Raw genomic sequence first — 19,046 nt, forward strand, 5'->3', positions numbered from 1 at the left:
ATCACTCAGTAGCATCCATTGCAGTAGACGACACTTCATCCGATACTCCTCTACCATCGCAGTCGGCAAATTGTACCATCGCTGACTTACGGAAAATGATTGCCCCCGACTTGCCCTCCGAGCACGCTCGTGAACTCTACCGCGTTCTGTTTTCCTACCACGATATTTTTGACTTTAACGATCGTCCTTTAGCCCAAACTACAGCTGTCAAACATCGCATTAATACCGGCGATGCCCCTCCTATTCATCGCCGCCCGTATCGAGTGTCGCCAGCTGAGCGTCAAGTTATTCACGCAGAAGTTCGCAAAATGCTTGCCAAGAACATTATTGAACCATCATATAGTCCATGGGCGTCACCTGTAGTACTGGTCAAAAAGAAGGATGGCTCATGGCGCTTTTGCGTGGATTATCGGCACCTTAACAGGGTTACCAAAAAGGACGTGTATCCCCTACCTCGGATTGATGACGCCCTTGACTGCCTCCACGGTGCTCGCTATTTCTCTTCTATTGACCTTCGCTCCGGCTACTGGCAGATTGCCGTGGACGATCTCGACCGCGAGAAGACTGCTTTTGTCACACCCGACGGTCTTTATCAATTCAAAGTGATGCCGTTCGGTCTATGTAACGCCCCTGCCACTTTTGAACGCATGATGGACTCCCTTCTTCACGGTTTCAAGTGGTCCACGTGCCTGTGCTACTTGGACGACGTTATCGTATTCTCCCCAACGTTCGCTACGCACCTCGAGCGCCTCTCAGCAGTCCTGGACGTTTTTCGGCGAGCCGGTCTGCAACTCAACGCATCGAAGTGCCAATTCGGCCGTCGCCAGATTACCGTCCTTGGACATCTCGTTGACGCGAACGGAGTGCAACCGGACCCAGGCAAGATCCATGCTGTTACGCACTTCCCTGTTCCGAAGTGTGTCAAGGATGTGCGCAGCTTCATCGGCCTTTGTTCGTACTTCCGCCGTTTCGTGAGAAATTTCGCCGCCATAGCACGACCACTAACCGACCTTTTGAAAAAAGACGCTCCTTTCCAGTGGGGCGATAACGAGGCCTCTGCATTCTCTCATCTAATCGACATTCTCACAACGCCTCCCGTTTTGGCCCATTTCGATCCTTCTGCGCCTACCGAAGTCCGTACTGATGACAGCGGTCACGGAATTGGAGCAGTACTGGCACAACGCCAGCGTGGCCACGACCGTGTTATCGCTTACGCCAGCAGGCTCCTCTCACCCGCGGAGCGCAACTATTCCATCACTGAGCGTGAGTGTCTGGCCCTAGTTTGGGCGGTTGCGAAATTCCGCCCATACTTATATGGCCGATCCTTTTCCGTTGTCACAGACCATCACGCGCTTTGCTGGTTATGCTCACTGAAAGATCCTACAGGAAGACTTGGTCGCTGGGCCTTACGCCTCCAAGAATATTCGTATACTGTCACCTATAAATCTGGCCGACTACACAAGGACGCTGACTGCCTGTCTCGCTACCCGGTCGACGAGCCTGACGACGCCGACAGTAGTAGCCCCAACGGCATTTTCTCTCTCTCTGCCTTCGGTAACATCGCCGATGAGCAGTACAGAGACCTATCGCTGCGAGCACTTATCGAGCGTCTGCGCTCTACACCTACCGACGCATCCGTTCGCCGATATGTCCTCCAGGGTGGCATTCTGTATCGAAGGAACTTCCTCCCTGACGGCTCTGACCTTCTTCTTGTCGTGCCAAAACAGCTACGACAGACTGTGCTCTTTGAGATGCATGACGCACCCACTTCAGGACATCTTGGGGTAACCCGCACGTGCGACCGCGTCCGCCGCCGCTTCTATTGGCCTGGTCTCGCTCGCTCCGTTCGACGCTATGTTGCTGCCTGTGATCCCTGCCAGCGTCGGAAGACACCTCAGGTGCTACCTGCCGGTCATCTCCAGCCGATCACCGTCCCTGTGGAACCGTTCTTTCGTGTTGGATTAGACCTGCTCGGTCCCTTTCCCACGTCATCTTCTGGGAACAAATGGGTAGCCGTCGCGACTGATTACGCCACCCGATACGCTATCACTCGGGCTCTCCCTACCAGCTGCGCCACTGACGTCGCGGACTTTCTCTTGCGTGACATTATCTTGCTTCATGGCGCCCCGCGACAGCTGCTTACTGACCGTGGTCGAAACTTCCTCTCGAAAGTTATCGCTGACATTGTGCGTTCCTGCTCCATTCAACACAAACTGACTACTTCATACCATCCTCAAACCAATGGCCTGACAGAGCGGTTAAACCGTACTCTTACCGATATGCTGGCCAAGTACGTTTCCAAGGACCACCACGACTGGGACATTGCCCTTCCTTACGTAACATTTGCGTACAATTCTTCCCGGCACGACACCGCCGGATTTTCTCCCTTTTATCTACTGTACGGTCGCGAACCTACCTTGCCCCTAGACACGGCACTTCCTCCTGCTGCGGTCTCAACAAGCGAGTATGCGCGCGACGCCATCGCCCTCGCTGACCATGCACGCCAGCTTGCCCGTGCTCGACTGACGGCCTCACAGACCACTCAGCAGTGTCAGTACAACGCCCGCCATCGTGACGTACAGTTTTCACCTGGTGCGCTCGTGCTCCTGTGGTCGCCCTCTCGTCACGTCGGACTTTCAGAGAAGCTCCTTTCGCGATACACAGGGCCCTACCGCGTGCTGCGCCAGGTGACGCCTGTGACTTACGAAATTGCTCCTGTGGCCTCAACCTCGTCCTCTCCTGTGGCATCTAGTGATGTCGTACACGTCAGTAGGCTCAAGGCCTACTACACTGCTTCCGAGTCCGATCTTTAGTCGCTCCGGGACGGTGCTTTTGCAGCCGGGGGTAGTGCTACGGCACAATATGCGCGATCACGAAAGGCCAGCAGTGTGAAGACGACGACGACGATTAGAAGCTAGCGCGGGCTGTTGCCTCTTGGCCAAGCGCAGCGTATTTTCCTTGTAAATATATTTGTACATAGCTTTTCGTCTGCGTCTTCCTACGTAACAATATTATTCAAGGCAAATTTACAGGCTCAGCCTGCTTTAGCCCAGGTTATCAATAGAGCACCGACTGGCCAGTTACCGCGCTACACTTTTTTGGACATTAATTTTCTTGCAATGAAACTACACGGTTATTTAGGATGTAACACCCCATGCAATATTTTTCGTTTCATATTGAGTTCTATGCTTAGTGATTTCTTCACTGGCCCTCGTTGTTTTATTTGTCCTTACCTTTGGAAAAATCTTCAAATATTTGTTGGAGAAGGAACATGATCGCATAGGACTGTTTTACTTAAACTCAATATGCCATAGCAGTAAGTTTAATTGAAAGGGAAAATTTCATTGAGTTTTGTCACGATATCACCTTTCAGTTAATGTAGGCAGTAGACTTACATTTAATAAGCGCCCAATCAGAAGGAACAGGTTACTTGTTGGTTCAGCCGTTATGGTGGTTCCATATAGTTGGTTTATTTTAAGTCGTCTCGACTTGTCTTGGCGATTATTGTGTATCAGTTGACAACTGAAAGTGAAAAGGTAGTCGGAAGATCATTATGCCCCTAGCTCCAACTATAGGCCGGCTGAGTAGTTCACTTTTGAATACAACGTTGTGTAAGACGAGTACGGCAATATTTAAGGCGCATTATAAGTTCTTTTTCTACGTGGTATTCTTTTTTCGCGGTATTTTCGATATCTTCTTCTATGTAGCAATGGACTGACATCAGTAAAACGTTTGTCTGCAAGAAGGACTGCGTTTTTCAGATTCTGCACGTATTCTTTGTACGCGGATCAATTTTAAACACACATTGTGTGCTTTACATTAATTCTGCGGACAATCACCAGTAAGTGAAAGCTAAAACTTCCCTTGTGGGATGATAAGACACAGGTAATCACTTCTCTTGTGTATCTTAAGAGCTGTAACGTTGTTCAAGGCAAGCTCTCACGTTGAAGTCTCTGTGGCGCAGTGGATAGCGCGTTGGACTTCTAATCCAAAGGTCCCGGGTTCGAATCCCGGCAGGGATGTGGCTTCTTTTGCATAGGCTGTTCCTTTTATATGCAGCGTATGGGGGTTACATACTCTACAGGACACCACTACAACCTGTCGTCCTGCCGAAGTTTAACTGTCTACTTCATCTGTGTGTGTCTCAGTTGTCCCCATGTTCTAGTAACTATGCTTCACTAACCAGGCAATAAGTACACCTACGATCTACAGGCTGTCTAACAGTCGTGTGTTCATTTCAGCAACGAGAGCCCAAACTGTTTCAATAACATTGTGTTTTGTACAGTGACCTGTGTACGTCTTTTTATTCATTCGCTTAGCGTAGCAGGTGTCTTTGACGTTTCAGCATTTCTAAGTTTGATTTGTTTAATCGCAATTTGTAAAGTTCAGGAGCACATGCCACAGGCATTCAAATTATGAATCAGCAAACAGTCTGTAATGAAGGAAAAGCTAGTGTGTACGCGAAAGTTGGAAAGTTTATCTGATGTGAGGGTTAGAACAAGTAATTCCACTTGACCAACGAGCACGCAACAAGCATACGTTTCCGCAACACATTCCTCAGATCAGTTTTGACATCTCGCAGCTTCTACTCATAGGCCTATCATCGTTAATTTCCTACTTTGTATATGATAAACTAAAGCAATTAGTGCGTGTTTCAGCGCCGCGCACTCCAAACTGCGCTGTTGTGTGTGCACTATATGTAGCAAGCCTTTACTAGGCGCAGCGTATCTTTTTAGTAAGTGCATACTCTAACTCAAAATATTGTCACACTGTGATGCAAGCTGTAGCTGGGGTCCGCTTATATGAAGCGCAATTATGGCACAGCATGTGTCTCTGTATCGTTTGTCCTTGGCGGCGAAGTGCGCCATTCCGATTTTAAGAAAAGCCTTATGACCGCTCTGGCCTTACCGGCCGTTATCTTTATAAATTTATAAGCCATTTTCCTGACTCATAGGGTAACTATCATGCCGTTTCCATTTTTTTTTCGTATATAACCATAACTTCTTTTCTTGGTGATTCATGAACAAAAGAGCTATTGTCGGCCCAGAAGGCAGTGAACGCAGTTTAACGCGTTTAAGTGCGACATGGCTGTGTGAAAGCCTGCGACTGCATGACGCTCATGATGGACTTTTTTAATTCCGCGCATCTCTTCCCCAGCATAGAATAGCTCTAAAAAGAAACCAGCCAATATTTCTTTAGTTCACATACAAGTTTTCGCCCTTTTTCTATATATGTATCTCTCCCCTTTGTTCCAATATATATGACAAAAGTAGATTTTTTTTTTTATAAATCAAGAAAATACACAGAAATAACTACAGGTGCAATTGAGATGCCGACAGCAAAGAATACTTCAGTTTGTCGTGAATATATTTGTTATAACTGCAAAAACCGGGTGCCTCGACAATAGTAACACGTCACAAGACAAATTCTGTATCTGAATTAGAGGCCTAAAGTTTGCTTGAGCCCCAGGGAACGCAAAAGCGCCGTGTTTTCTTCCCAGAAGTGGGGTAATTAAGTGCGTAGTGAACTGTTCTCGCCCTCTCTAACCTTCGGGCAAGCTCGTCCATTCATTCGAACTACCTTGACATCGATTACGTACACTAATTCTTAGGGAAGCACGGGCATTTTATCTCCGCAATCAGTGCTCCCCAGGTATTGTAACTTCACAAAAGCAGCCTGCTTCTGATCCATCAGAACAATTCGTCACGAACATCTTGGAGCGTACAAATGCAGACGACACATGGCAATATATTATGACTGCAGCAGCGCTGGCGTGTGCAGTGCTTTTCAATAGAAGGAGGGGGCAATTTATCTCCCTGTGCCCTCCCATTCCTCCCTAACCACACAATTCAGCTTTCTTCTTTTTTAAAGCAACTGAACCTGAGGCCATTTTTCCAAATGTTCCTGAAAGTCTGTCGACGGCGGAAATGTATCGGCAGTTTGCGAATAGAAGCGTATCTTAATGAGACCTTAATTGGTGATTTATTCTGACTGAGACCTCAATTCTAAACATATTCCAAAGCTTTCGGCAGATAAGGTTGCAATGACAGTCCCTCTAGAAATACCTGGCGAAGCTTCTGCTCTAGCATTAGGATTCCGACGGTGCAAATAAGACCTTGTGGAAGCTTGCGTCACGGAATTGCTCCTGTTTTAGAGCGCAACTCTTAGGCGTTTGTTTCTGCGTTTCTGAGTTTCGCGTCGGTGTCGGCCCTCGGCGTAGCCGAGTGAACGTGCGCAGTGAAGGATGAAATAGCGAATGGGGAGCGCAGCGGCAGATGAAAGACGGGGATAGCAAAGCAAGCGCGAAGAAGGAAGCGAAGGAAGAAAGTGCAGCGGAACCATTAGGTGGAAAGCGGAGGACGAGGGTATGGCAAAAGGCGTAAGAAGAAAAGCGTAGTGCCGCGCAAGACTGTCTCGGCGGCGACGACCGCCCGAGATGGCACCAAAGTAGCGCGCCGTCGTCTGTTCACAGATAGCATGCGGCGAGCGCGCCGACCGATAACATATATGAAAACAACGCGCTGCATGATTGGAGGTCTGTCTGCAGTGGCTGCTGTGAATCGCGCCCATGCGTCACCCATGCGCCGCCTCTCGCAATCTCCAGATTAGCGAGGCAGTCGCGCCACTTTTCGCTCTGTTTGGAATGTCCCGAAGGAGGCAGATTGTCGGCGCCAGCCAATTTATCGCGAAATGCAAACAAGTATAGAGCTGCACTCCAATTTCGCGTTACGGAGCATCTAATCGTCGCTGAATTTTTATGTTCCACTGCCGAAACAGTGAATTTGCACTATATTGGTGCCCCCCCCCCCCCCTACACAAGCATACCTAAGCAAGAAATGGAGGCAATGCCGCTTCCCGCTACCCCCCTGGCGCTCCATGTGAGAATGGCTGCGCTCCGCAGTACCAGGCCACTGCCTCCTTCTGAGCCTAAAAAAACATGAATGAAATATTGTCCACACTCATTACATAAAGAGATCAGAGATAGAGAAAAAGAAGCCCGAAACTGCATGACAATGTGTTCAGGGCTAGGATACAGGCTTTTATAGACAAAATGTTTTAAACTAGAACGATGGAAAGCAATATCAGGGAACGTGAGCGCCTTTCTCTGGCGAGATATGCTCGGTGCACTTATTAGAGGGCTATAAGAAGTGTCGACTGCAAAAGCCCCAGAATAAAAGAAGCTTATACACAAAGCTAGTCAGATTATGCTTCCTTATAGAAACATTTTGTGAACAGCGCTTTTGTCAGCCACCCCCAGACTTGGTGCTCAGTGCGAGTAAGACAATGTCACGCATTTCTAAAACAATGCTCAGCTTCAGGTCCGTACTCAGAGTGACAATAAAGATCCTTGTTGTCGCATGGCTTAACATAACAGAGAACCGCAGACACAAAGGGGGAGCATGGGTGTCTCGAAAGATAGCCATCCTCTGTTTCAGTTATTTCAGCGAAAGAAAGAAAAGAAATCACTGTACGCACGCGGGCTCCACCACTTTTATTTTCACAGAATCGTGTAGCATTAGTTTCCGTTGTCTTTCTTTTTGCGGAGCGTGGGAGGAACAATGACCTTTAGTTTCCTTAATTGCGACAGAGGACGAGCACCGCATGAGTCCGCCAAAAGAACTTGGTTTGAATAGCCAGAATTGCTTGACGACGTGAAATATTGGCTCAGACTTCACCTATGCAAACTACCCGTATGTGCAGCAAAGCACGTGAGCGACTGAGGGCCCGACACGTTGAGAAACAACCGGCGTATTTCCACCGTTGGCGCAACGTCTTTGATATCAGCAAATGTTTGCGTGCAGTTGTGGTTGCTTGCACGCTTGCAATAACGGTAAATTCGGTGTCATGCCCGCCGGTCACCACATTTATGAGGACCCTTGAGCAGCGCCTTGTATCTGGCGGTGCCATAATATGACTGGGGGGTCAGTGTGCTGCTTCAAGATTCCGCTATCGGGGATTCGAGCCTCCAAGTCAAATGCAGACTTTACTTTCCAGTCTGATGATGAACATTCTTTTCATTAGTGCCGGTGATATCGAAACATTCCCTTTCATACCCACCCTATGTTGGCGCACACACATCGATATCTGGCTAAGAGGTCGTCATCTCAAATCGGAAACATGTTAGAGGTATTTAACATATATGCGATAGTGCTATCTGTGATAAATGCAATATGAAGTAAAGAACCGAAAATTCGCTACCATTACGGCTGCTTTGGCGTCTCCATCTAAGAGTGAATTTGCCAGCTACCGTCCGTGAGTCATCGTATTTGTGTCGGTAAAACGAATCACATATTTTTCTTGGAAGTCTACTTGTAAATATAACAGCCAAAATAGTACGCACCAGTACTACTGAAATCTTCTTTGAAGCTAACACATCTTCTTCAAATTCAGCAAACTTAGTTATCTCTCAGTCATGATGTATATAAAAGAGACGAACACGTTTTAAGTAAAGTAGTAAATTCAAAGACTTTCAAAGCTCAACACTCAGTGGTTTACTTCCAGCGCCTAACTTTGTATCGAAGACCAATGAAATGGCAGATTGCGATCCTGAACTGAATCAGTGTTTATAAACTTATCTACCACTTTCTTTAACGTACAGCATCGACGTTCTTAAATGTTCCTTGAAGCACTGTGTTTAATTTTTTGTCTAGTAGGCATAAACAGAACATGTTCCAAAACCTTTTTCTTTTTCTGTTTGTTTCAGCACAGAAGTCGCAGATTTAGGTACTCAACACCCACTCATAGAAAATGGCGTGTAGAACTAAGTAAAGTTATTTCACAATGCTGGGATTACGGAAGTTAAACATAAGATTTACAAGGACGTACACATTTGAGCATTAAGAATAGTTTACCTATGTTTCGCCGAGTAGTATGTTTTTTAATGACGTATACCACGAACACACCTACAGGCATATACGCAAGCACAATAAGGACATGCTAGATCACAGCCCGTATACAAAACTTCCGACCTATTACGAGAGCTCTTGCTCTCAATGTTGGCAAATGAGTCATCCATTTGGTTAAGCAAAAAAAAACTGTGTAAATGTAGCGGGCTTCTTTTCTTGGGGTGTTGGTGTGTGTAGGTGCGTGCGTACATATTAGTATGTTCTTCTAAGTACATAAAGAAACATAGTTTCCAACAGCATATTGACCTGGAAAATGGGAAACTTAAATCAAGAAGTAGGTACCAGTGAGCATCACACCGCAAGAAAAAGGACACTGTGCAATATTTATCTAGCAATTACATAAAGAATCGTCGTTATCATCATCATCATAATAATAATCATCATTATCATCATGGTTACGCCCACTTCAGGGCAAAGGCCTTGCCGATACTTCTCCAACTACCCCGGCCATGTACTAATTGTGGCCATGTTGTCCCTGCGAACTTCTTAATCTCTTCCGCCCACCTAACTATCTGCCATCCCCTGCTACACTTCCCTTCCCTTGGAATCCAGTTCGTAACCCGTAATGAGTGATTAAGGGTTACGAACATAAAGGATATGTATCCATTACTCGAGATCTAACACTCCGCTTCCTTCCATTGGTGTGGTGCATGTTGCTTTCAGTATTCCCACCATACAATCCTTTCTTCCTGTTCTGTAAGGGCTCTTATGACGCGTTAGTACATGTGCTTCACTTGTCCGCGGGGACTCATTTGCACGATATTTAATTTACAACAACGTACCGCACTGTATCAGGATGATATAATTTCTGAGCCTTTCAGCACTGGTTGCCATGTCCAGTGGTAGCCAAGCCCGGCCTCCTCGGCTTCTGTCTCCTTAAAGCGGAGCTGGCTACGGTAATGACACGAATCAAGTGACCGAACGATGTTAACGTCCCTAATTAACGACGGAGACGGCACGTGTAATTTGCTCTTGAGTGAAAGGAAATCGCATGCTGCCTGCTTCGTAAGCCACCATTTTCGTTTTAGTGTCTCGCAGAGCGGCAGCGGCTGTTGCCGGCTGGTTGGCCAGTCGTGAACCCGCAGCTAAGGCTATCCAGTAATTCCCGAAGAAGACGCTACTGTTTACATGCCCTGCTGAAATGCGCATTCGCCATCTCAAACTTATCTTGTTTGGCGCATTGTATGCGATGCGCCTTCCTAGCGAATTACCTCGTTTACATGAGATGCGACGCGTTTGAAAGTTGATACGATGCGCTTCTTTCGTTTTCATGTAAACGGCGCTTATGCGCGTAAAAACAACTGCTCACTTTTCAAACGGCCGCCTGGTGTTTGTTACCTTGATTACAGCCTGTGCTCGTAGCCTAAAGTACTAATAAAAAAGAAACGAAATCCGCCACTAACGCAGAGCTAATCATTTCTTTCTTTCCTAGCTAATGCGAGCATATACCCTCAATAACCTAACGTAACTACATTAAAAATTAATAAAGTTATATTCCGAGGTATTACGGGCCAAAACACGATCTGATTATAAGGCGTGTCGTAGTGGGGGACTCTGGGTTAATCTTGACCACCTGGAGTTACGTAACTGCACCTAGTTCCCCGAAGTAAGGCAGTATGTTGGGCTTTTCTAAAAGCAAGGTGGGGCTGATGACCTGCGCTGCATACTTAGTTTTTAAATTGTATAAAAAAAGAAACAGGCATGTGTGCTGATTTTGGTCGGCGAAAACTTGGAAGTTGCGCATGCTAGCAGTAGACTGATTCTGCATTGCTCAGAAGATACTGACGTTCTCGCACATCTCTCATTCAAGTTAAAGCTTTTCTCAACTTAAGTACTTAGCTCGAGTACTGTCCGTACACGTATCTACACCTTCTCTCTCTTCCCCTTCTCCCTTACCCCAGCGTAGGGTAGCCAATCACACCCTTGACTGGTTAACATCCCTGCCTTCCTAAATTCCTTGTCTCTCTCTCTCTCTTTCTCATTCAAGTGTATGCCCATGGCAAGTTCCTTCCTCCTCTATGCCCACTTCCAGAGCTCAAGAAAGAGCACTCAAGTTAATAAACGTAAAACTAAACGGTATTGACATGTACACTTGTTTATCCTTCTCCGGTGACCGCTTTTCACCGGTTACTAAAGTTTAAACGTAATCGCTCGGCGCAGGGGACGCCAGCATGTACCGGAAGTCTGTCGAATGTAAGCGATAGTTCAATCCGTTGTCTGTTGTCCCATAACCTTCTGTAATTTGAGTACATGCCCGACGTGAATTGTGTAGTGCTTTCTGGAAAGCACACGGACACCGGCGATCACGCTTGAGCCTTCCACAAGCCATGTATAAAAGCCTACGCGCTGGACCCGCTGATCAGATTTCGACGATTGCCGAATCTGCTCGTCGCTATTGTTGAGCTTGGAGCGGCATTACTTTTGTGGGCACAAAATCGCCCAATAAAAGGTTAGCTGGGTGATTCACAGTTTTGCTATATACTGTGCTCTTCAACGTGAGTAAAACGTAACAATATTTACAGCACAGGTCACAATGGTTGCCAATGGCCGCTGAACAACAGGCAACAATATTTTATGTTTGCTAAGAAACTCGAACAAGAAATGCTACCTTGGCGGAATACCATCGAAAGAAACCAGGTAATAAAAGGGTTATTTCTAAATTCATTGCATTTTGTAACGCCTGAAGTGCGCTGTCAATCGAGAAATTTCGTTGCAGATTGGAAGGTTTTCCATCTGTGATAGTTTGAACACTATGGTCCGCATAGAATAAACACGAATAGTGAGACCTCATCAAACTTCTAAAGCGAACGTGGCCCTAACGACTTTTTATTTTTTGTCCCTCTGAACAAAACGACGTGCAATAATTCTTTCGAATTCATATTTACAATGGTACTATCCTTAGTCTTGCAGTGGGACAAATGCTTTCAGTCTAGCAACATTTAAGGTTCAGAATAAGCGGTCACTGCGTTCGAGGCAGAGCAGCTTTGATTTTACTGTACGAGAACAGGTCGTGGCACAGGAGCAAAGCTCACTGAATAAAACACGGCAGAGGTAGCTAACCTGACCTGAGGCCTTTTGCGAGAAGGTTTCAGCAGATGGTGCTTCGCATCGGAGATTTAAAAGGGAAATTGTTGTAGCGGGTGGCAGATCCAAGAGCACGTACCGCGCTTTTATTTCAGCGACAGCGAACTAGATATATAGGCTGCTTGCCTATGACGTAACATAAAAACAACGAATCATGTTTGACACGTGTGGCACAGCACTTCATATCAGAAATATTGTGTGCATACGTAATAAGCAGACAAGTATCACTTTAAGAAGTAATTTTTGTCTTTGAGGCTGCCGCAGTTGCCGCGAAGTCGTGTGTGCAGAACAGAATTGAAGTAAAGGAGCTTAGTTATAAGGCAAGAAACAGCAACCTCAGCTGTCATCTGCTCTCAGCAGTATTCATAAAACCCTTTGAGTTTTCGCTTTCCTACCCTAAATCAGATAAATAATCATAGAGCCTAGCCTTATGCTAGATTACCCCTATCCCCACCCTCCCTCTCCTGTGAACAAATGAGACAACTGGAAAGATCACACAGCAAATATCTAATGAAAAATTGTCTAGTGCTCTTTTTACAGCACCTGTTTCACAAGTGATGGAATCAAGCTTTACTGCAGATAGTAATTATTCAATAAAGCATTGTAAGAGGTAGTCACTGGCCACCATCCACAGTAAAGCTATAGGGCACTAATTACTCAAGGCTCATAATTGCCCCTGTAGTAGGACTTCGGTGCCATAACACTGTCTGAAACTTCTATAAAGTCTTTACTAGCAACTGCATCGACAGCCTCTTTGCTGAAACCTAAAATACACATTTTATTCAATTCTCTTTATCAATTATATCAATATTACACTAACACACGTTGAAGAATTAAGATAAGAACCACTCAGCGTCGGAAGGACCTTGGAGCTCTGTGATTAAAAAAGGCACATGTATTAAGGCGATTGGCATTCTTTGGCTACTTACGACGTTTTGAGTTATCTATCTATCTATCTATCTATCTATCTATCTATCTATCTATCTATCTATCTATCTATCTATCTATCTATCTATCTATCTATCTATCTATCTATCTATCTATCTATCTATCTATCTATCTATCTATCCAACTTCTCTCATCATTCTGTAGCCGTCACGCCATCGGCTTCATACAGCAGTCATGCATTTACCGGCACACTTCGTCCCCATGGCGCTGTGCACGTTCCGTCATCGTCACTCCAGCTTAGACACCCGACTTACGTGATGCCGTCATCGTCGCGCCATCTTCCTCACACCATCGTCATCATACAGTCCTCGTGATGCAATCGTCGTCGCGCCATCGTCGTCATTATTGCTTCGTCATCCGACTCTTGTCATGTCATTGTAGCATCACGCCATCGTCGTCATCATATCACTGTAGCCATGTGGCTGTCACGCGTCACTTTACCATCGTCACCATTTCAGCCTTTATCGTCATGCCCTCATCGTCATACGGCCTTAGTCGTTCCATCGATGTAATTCTTTCTTAACGCTTTTATTGTAATTTTTTTTTCGCCCTTCAACTGTGATTATGCTGTCCTTGTCATGCCACCCTCGTCACGGCGTCTTCGTCACACGGTCGGTATCCTGCATCCGTTGTCATACCGTCATCGTCATGCCGTGGTGATTGTACCATCGTGTCATTCGAGCGTCGTCATACCGTTGTCGTTAGGCCATCATTGTCATACACTCGTCGTCATCCCATTGTGCCCATGTCGTCGTCACCTTAGCTGTTGTCGTGATACTATCGTCTTCATTGAAGAATCGTCGTTTTTTTTTTTCATTGGCATCATGTCAAGGTCACTATACCGCCTTTGTCGTTCCACGGACGTAATTCCATCCTCGCCACTGAGTCATTGTCGTACAGTCGGCGTCGTGCCCCCATGCTCACAGGCAACGTTGACACGCGCGCGTCACAGCAAAGTTGGCCTAAATAGACAGTGACTAAGGAATGTAACCGAAGCAATGGACATTTCAGAATTATCACTACAGATTTTACATAAACGCGACTTCCGCATTACGGTGTGTCGCCGCATTGCTTGAATGCTAATTGCACTACCCTGGACAGTCACCATGAGATCGGTTCTGCAGCAACTTATTTTCAGTCAGGCGTCAGCGGGCAGCAATTGAAGCACAAAGTCAGCTCAATGCTTTACACAATGGCAACTTCACGTTGGCGCCAACTAGCAGGTGAGTGGCCGGGCTTGATAGTTTTGGAGAACTTCAGCGAATCGAATTCAATACCGCTTGAAGCGTGCGTAAGTTCTATTTCTTGGCGTTTGTCAAGGTTGTAGCTATTACTTGAGAACTAGGTGATCGCGAAACTTTAAAATTCGAATACTAATTTTTAATCTTTGATATTCGCTTTGCATTCGACAAATAATTGACTATCTGAAGTTCCTGAATATTCTTATTCCGTAAAGTTAAGACGCAACCAGGGGCTGAAAAAAGCTATAGGCCCCTGGTTGTGTCTTAACTTCGGGAAATAAGGTGAACCAACTCGCCAAGCAACAAGCATTGATATGCTGAATATTTGTTCCGTTGGAATACTATATGAGACCACAGTAGTGCTTGCAATCTAAAGGAAGAAATAACGATGCGAATGGAGACTATACGGAATGATTCTACTGAAAAACAAAAAAGGTTATTGCAACGACGAACTAGGGGCGGAATTCACTAAGCGGCGCTGTTCGTACGCAATTTCATAGCCAAAATGTCCTTACGCTGAGGTAAGGGCGTAACTGAAATGGCAGCAACCTTAACTTACGGCGTCGTATGAGAGCGAGGAAGAAGCAAAACTCGGATTAAGCTTCGAGAAATGAAAGTGCAATTAACTGATAGCATGATCGCACATCGTGCATATGTAGTTGAGGCTATATTCACTGCCGCCGAAATCAAATCACTGCCGCCAGAAATCACGAAATCACAAATCCCTGCCGCCCCTGTTTGACAGCTTCCTTTTCCGGGCGTCTGCTACAGCTCCGACTAGGACAACCACGCTCACCTGTTCACCGTACCGCCGTCAAAATAACTACAGTGGAAGCGCTTCGCATTATTATGACATTTCTGCGAGACAGGACTGTTGGACACATGGTGACATCTCGAAAGTGGTGCTAGATTTATGATTTTTGCTAAACAATCATCACTTCTCCACTGATCAGCTTCAATTTTGCAAGTTCAACATGTGCAACATGCAAGGTAGTTTAGAAGAGCTATGAAAAAGGAAGTGACTCGTTCTTCATATCACATTGTCACTGGCTGCATGGTTTAAAAAATGCTTCAACCATAGTTGCATAGACGTTTTGTTGAAGGGGCCCTGTACCACTTTTTATCAACGTGGAGAAATGTATTTGAAGTGAAAAGAGGCGGTCTCAGAAATACTTTGTCTCAAAAAGTACTTCAAAGCGTTCAGCAGAAGCCGAATTATTGGTAATCGAACACGGCCTGTCCTGTGCTCTCGTTCCTTCTTCAATGCCTTCCACTGCGGAGGCTACGACAGAGTGGGTCGAGCCCACAACGCCCCGCCTTCTATATGTCACCGTGGCGCGCAGTTCAAATTTCATTTTGGATGTTGACATAGACAACACGACTTGAGATGTTGGTGTCTACGACGCGCTAAACGTAAGCCAAACGAGGTGGTCCTTAGCGAGCCGTAGTGTACTTAGCCAGTGGACTCATGGCGGCATCCCGCGGTGGTCGCGGCATTTAGGCTTCATAGCCGCCCTCAGCTACCAGTAGCAACCGCGTAGGGGCATCCGCTTTGTTACGAAATAAAGCTCCAGAAGAGTGAAGAGCAAGCTTTCTTTTCTTTTATTTTGAAAAGAGAGCGTTTGAGAGAAAAGTGACTTCTCGCGCTCTGCTTGCGAGCTCCACACACCGCGTACGACAGCAAACCTTTGCTGAGTTGTTCGCAGCAGAGTATGCTACCAGTGGGCTATCTCACCAAGCACGAGGGGTGGTTCAGAGCCCCTTTAATAATGCCACAAAAAGGTGACATGCATAAGAACAAACTAACAAAGCAGCCAAGGCAGTGGGGAGGGTGGTAGTTGCACTTGCAGCTTAATCGGTGGAGCTCCGCTTGCAATCCTTTTCTTTCTGTGTTTTCACTGACTGTTGGATCCCTTAAAATGAAACAATAGTAATTATGGATGTCTTTTTTGCATGCTGAAATGTATTTGGGAGACAAAAATAACAGACGCCTCAATTAACCTGAGGTTCACACATCCACTGGCTTATAGTGCAAATTGTCAACAATACAATGAAGCTTGTCCGTGTAACGTTCTGTATAGGCTTCGACATTCTTGAAACAAACTGCGACCGACAACATGGAGTAGTATCCGTGTCGTGTGTGTGCGTGCATGTGCGTGTGTGCGTGCGTGCGTGGCATGTGTGTGTTGCGTGCGCGGGCGCGTGTATCTTTTGTTTCTTGGCGAGGGCCGCTTGTTTCAATATGTATAAGGTGCAACTGCAGTTACCTGCAAATAAATAGTCGTCTGGCTGGTATAATAAAAATTATTTGTAAGTGCCTTCACACACGGTACTCAGATGCATCGGTACACACTACATTGATTTGTTCACTACTCTTCACAATAAAGAATTGTGCTGGAGTGCTTCGCTGAGCTCTGTACGATCATGCTGCTGCCATATGTGTAGTAAAGTGCCACTGTTATTTTTCGTGTCAGTCACAGCATGACACCTTGAGAAAGGAACTAGGGTACAGTGCTTAAGCAAGCAGCACAGCGTTGCACCAGAACTTGTCTCCATAATCAAGTGTCTCCACGCTTGAGCTCTAAAGTAAAAGACTTCAACAACGTAATGCTTAGGCCACCTTGAGTAATTTTACAGCAGCATTATGGTTTGATATGCAAGCCCGTTTTCTTGTACTGTACTAATAAATTCACTCTTTCTGTTTTTTATCATATATCTTATTTAGGCATCCTTTTCTCTTGCTTTAAAATAAAATACCTTTCTATTTTCGTACGAAAGGAACTGTAGCCTGGATCTTCTTTGAAGCATGATTTGCCACAGTGTTTGAGCTACCACCTGCTCTTTCTCACACGTGGCTTAATGAAACATCTACTTTCTTTCTCTATATATGAAGAAAACACGCGTTAAAATGAAATTACAGTAAACAATTTAAAGGTGAGAACACTTTTGCTATTTCGCCACTACGTACCAATGCCTAAATATCTGACTTTTCACAGCAGTTTCCTTTTACATCATAAAAGCATTCGATTCTTCTTGCATTTTGAAGATATACACATCTCTTCAATGTGTACTTCACAATATCTGGACATTATGACCTAATATACGTTGCTCACCTAGGGTAATACCTGATACATGCTGCACACTCAGCTTGATGCTATTAGGTGCCGCAAATTAGTTCTTGAACACGCGCGGTCACTAATTAAAAAAATTACTGACAGTATCGGGAGAGTTCAGCAAACTGGCTATCGGTGCCTATGCACACAGAGCTCTGCGTATTTATTTATTTAGCTTACCTGGCTTTAAAAGAGCTTGTGTTTCTTCTCTTATTCCTTATTCACGTACGCATTGGATCCATGGCTAGCGAAATCTTATCAACAGCCTGGGTAATTGACTATTAAGCTGTTATAACAAGTAGGGGAAAACTGGTGTTGCTTGTTTTCTGAACCTAATACGCATAAGCAGCTGTATCAATATTTCTCTGCTCATATTTACCTGCCAAAGGATCTTTTGATGTAGAGTAAAACAAAAGCTCGTTTTCTTCTAGAATGTCCTAAATTAAAAATTTTTCTTGCAGCCACTGAGGGAAAAAGTGTCGACCATATTTACAGCAGTGCAAGATAACTGCGTAAAGTAAAAAAAGCAGACGCACATGAGTGCTTGTGTGACCTTTGTCTTTTTACCGTACAGTTGAATATTTTAAGCTTTTGCATATTTTCAGCTTTTCAGCTTTTGTATCGAGATTAACTGCATATTTACAGGATACTTCGAACTTTAAATATTTCTGTAAGACACGATATAGTATTCAAACAGGACAGAAGTTTACAGAAAAGTCGAGGCTAGAAGTGAGGAACAGTGGTCGAAACTGGAATATCGACAGGAGCCGGCGTTTTGACGAAATAAATTTTTTTTGTCAGGGCGGCAACTGCCTTCACGAGGAAAAATCCCTTGTCAAAACGTTGACTTCTGCGACAGTCCTGGTTCGCCCACAATTTATAAGAATAGAAAAGTGTGTTTACACATAAAATTTCTTTACAATGGAGCAGAAGAAAAAGGTGAAATAGCAGAAAGATGTCAACAGAAAACAGAACTTTTTCTGTTTCTCAAGATAGATCATTGTTTTACTAATACATTTACGGTAAGAAGAAACAAGATTTACTAAAATAACAGAAAAAGATTTAAACAGAAAACAGAACTTTTTCTGCAACATAAAACAGATAATGGTTTTAAACACAAAATTTGCGTTAATGTAAAACAACAAAAACTTCTTAAACAGAAAAAGAAAAAGAAAAGAAGATACCTTACAGAAATTTTCTGGCAAGGCAGCTGCCAGAAAATTTGTTTCTTCAAGGAAATATTTTTTGCAGTGCGCTCTAACATATACGAAATTTTTCGACTACAGCGCTCTTTGCAGCGGCAAGCATCGCAAGCTTATTGATCTTAAAAACAGTTTTAGCTTTGTGAGTGGGCTTCGTTCGTAAGATTTTTTTCTTCTTACGCCAAATTTACTCGGAAGTTCGGTTAGTGAATTCCGCCCCATTTTTTTAGCGAACATCCAGAAGAGGCAACTACTGCCCCATATTTTCTCCAGTCGTTAAATGGACGTGCCACGCTGTAGTGAGCCCACGAATTTCTCGTCTCAATTTAGGTAAAGCAGTTTATTACTTACCCTTTCTCACAATGCTCGATTCCTTAAAAACTATGTTTGGTGTAGTTTTGTTTCACTTAGCCCTTCGAGACAACATCACACTCACTGTACACTCACTTTACACTCACTGTACACTCACTGTGCACTCACTGTAAGGGCAAATAAGCCGAAAAGGGCATGTTAAGGGCTGCGACCTCCCTTGAGTCTACATGCCTCAAAACA

General features: G+C 45.0%; 1 non-coding gene across 1 annotated transcript; it reads left to right on the forward strand.

The window, feature by feature from the left end:
• The first annotated feature begins 3,949 nt into the window (after nt 1-3,949).
• Nucleotides 3,950-4,022, forward strand: TRNAR-UCU (transfer RNA arginine (anticodon UCU)). Its single transcript has one exon. It is a non-coding gene; the product is annotated as a tRNA-Arg (tRNA).
• Nucleotides 4,023-19,046: the final 15,024 nt, after the last annotated feature.

The sequence above is a fragment of the Dermacentor andersoni genome, chromosome 4, assembly GCF_023375885.2.
Source record: "Dermacentor andersoni chromosome 4, qqDerAnde1_hic_scaffold, whole genome shotgun sequence".
In the NCBI taxonomy this organism is placed as follows: domain Eukaryota; kingdom Metazoa; phylum Arthropoda; class Arachnida; order Ixodida; family Ixodidae; genus Dermacentor; species Dermacentor andersoni.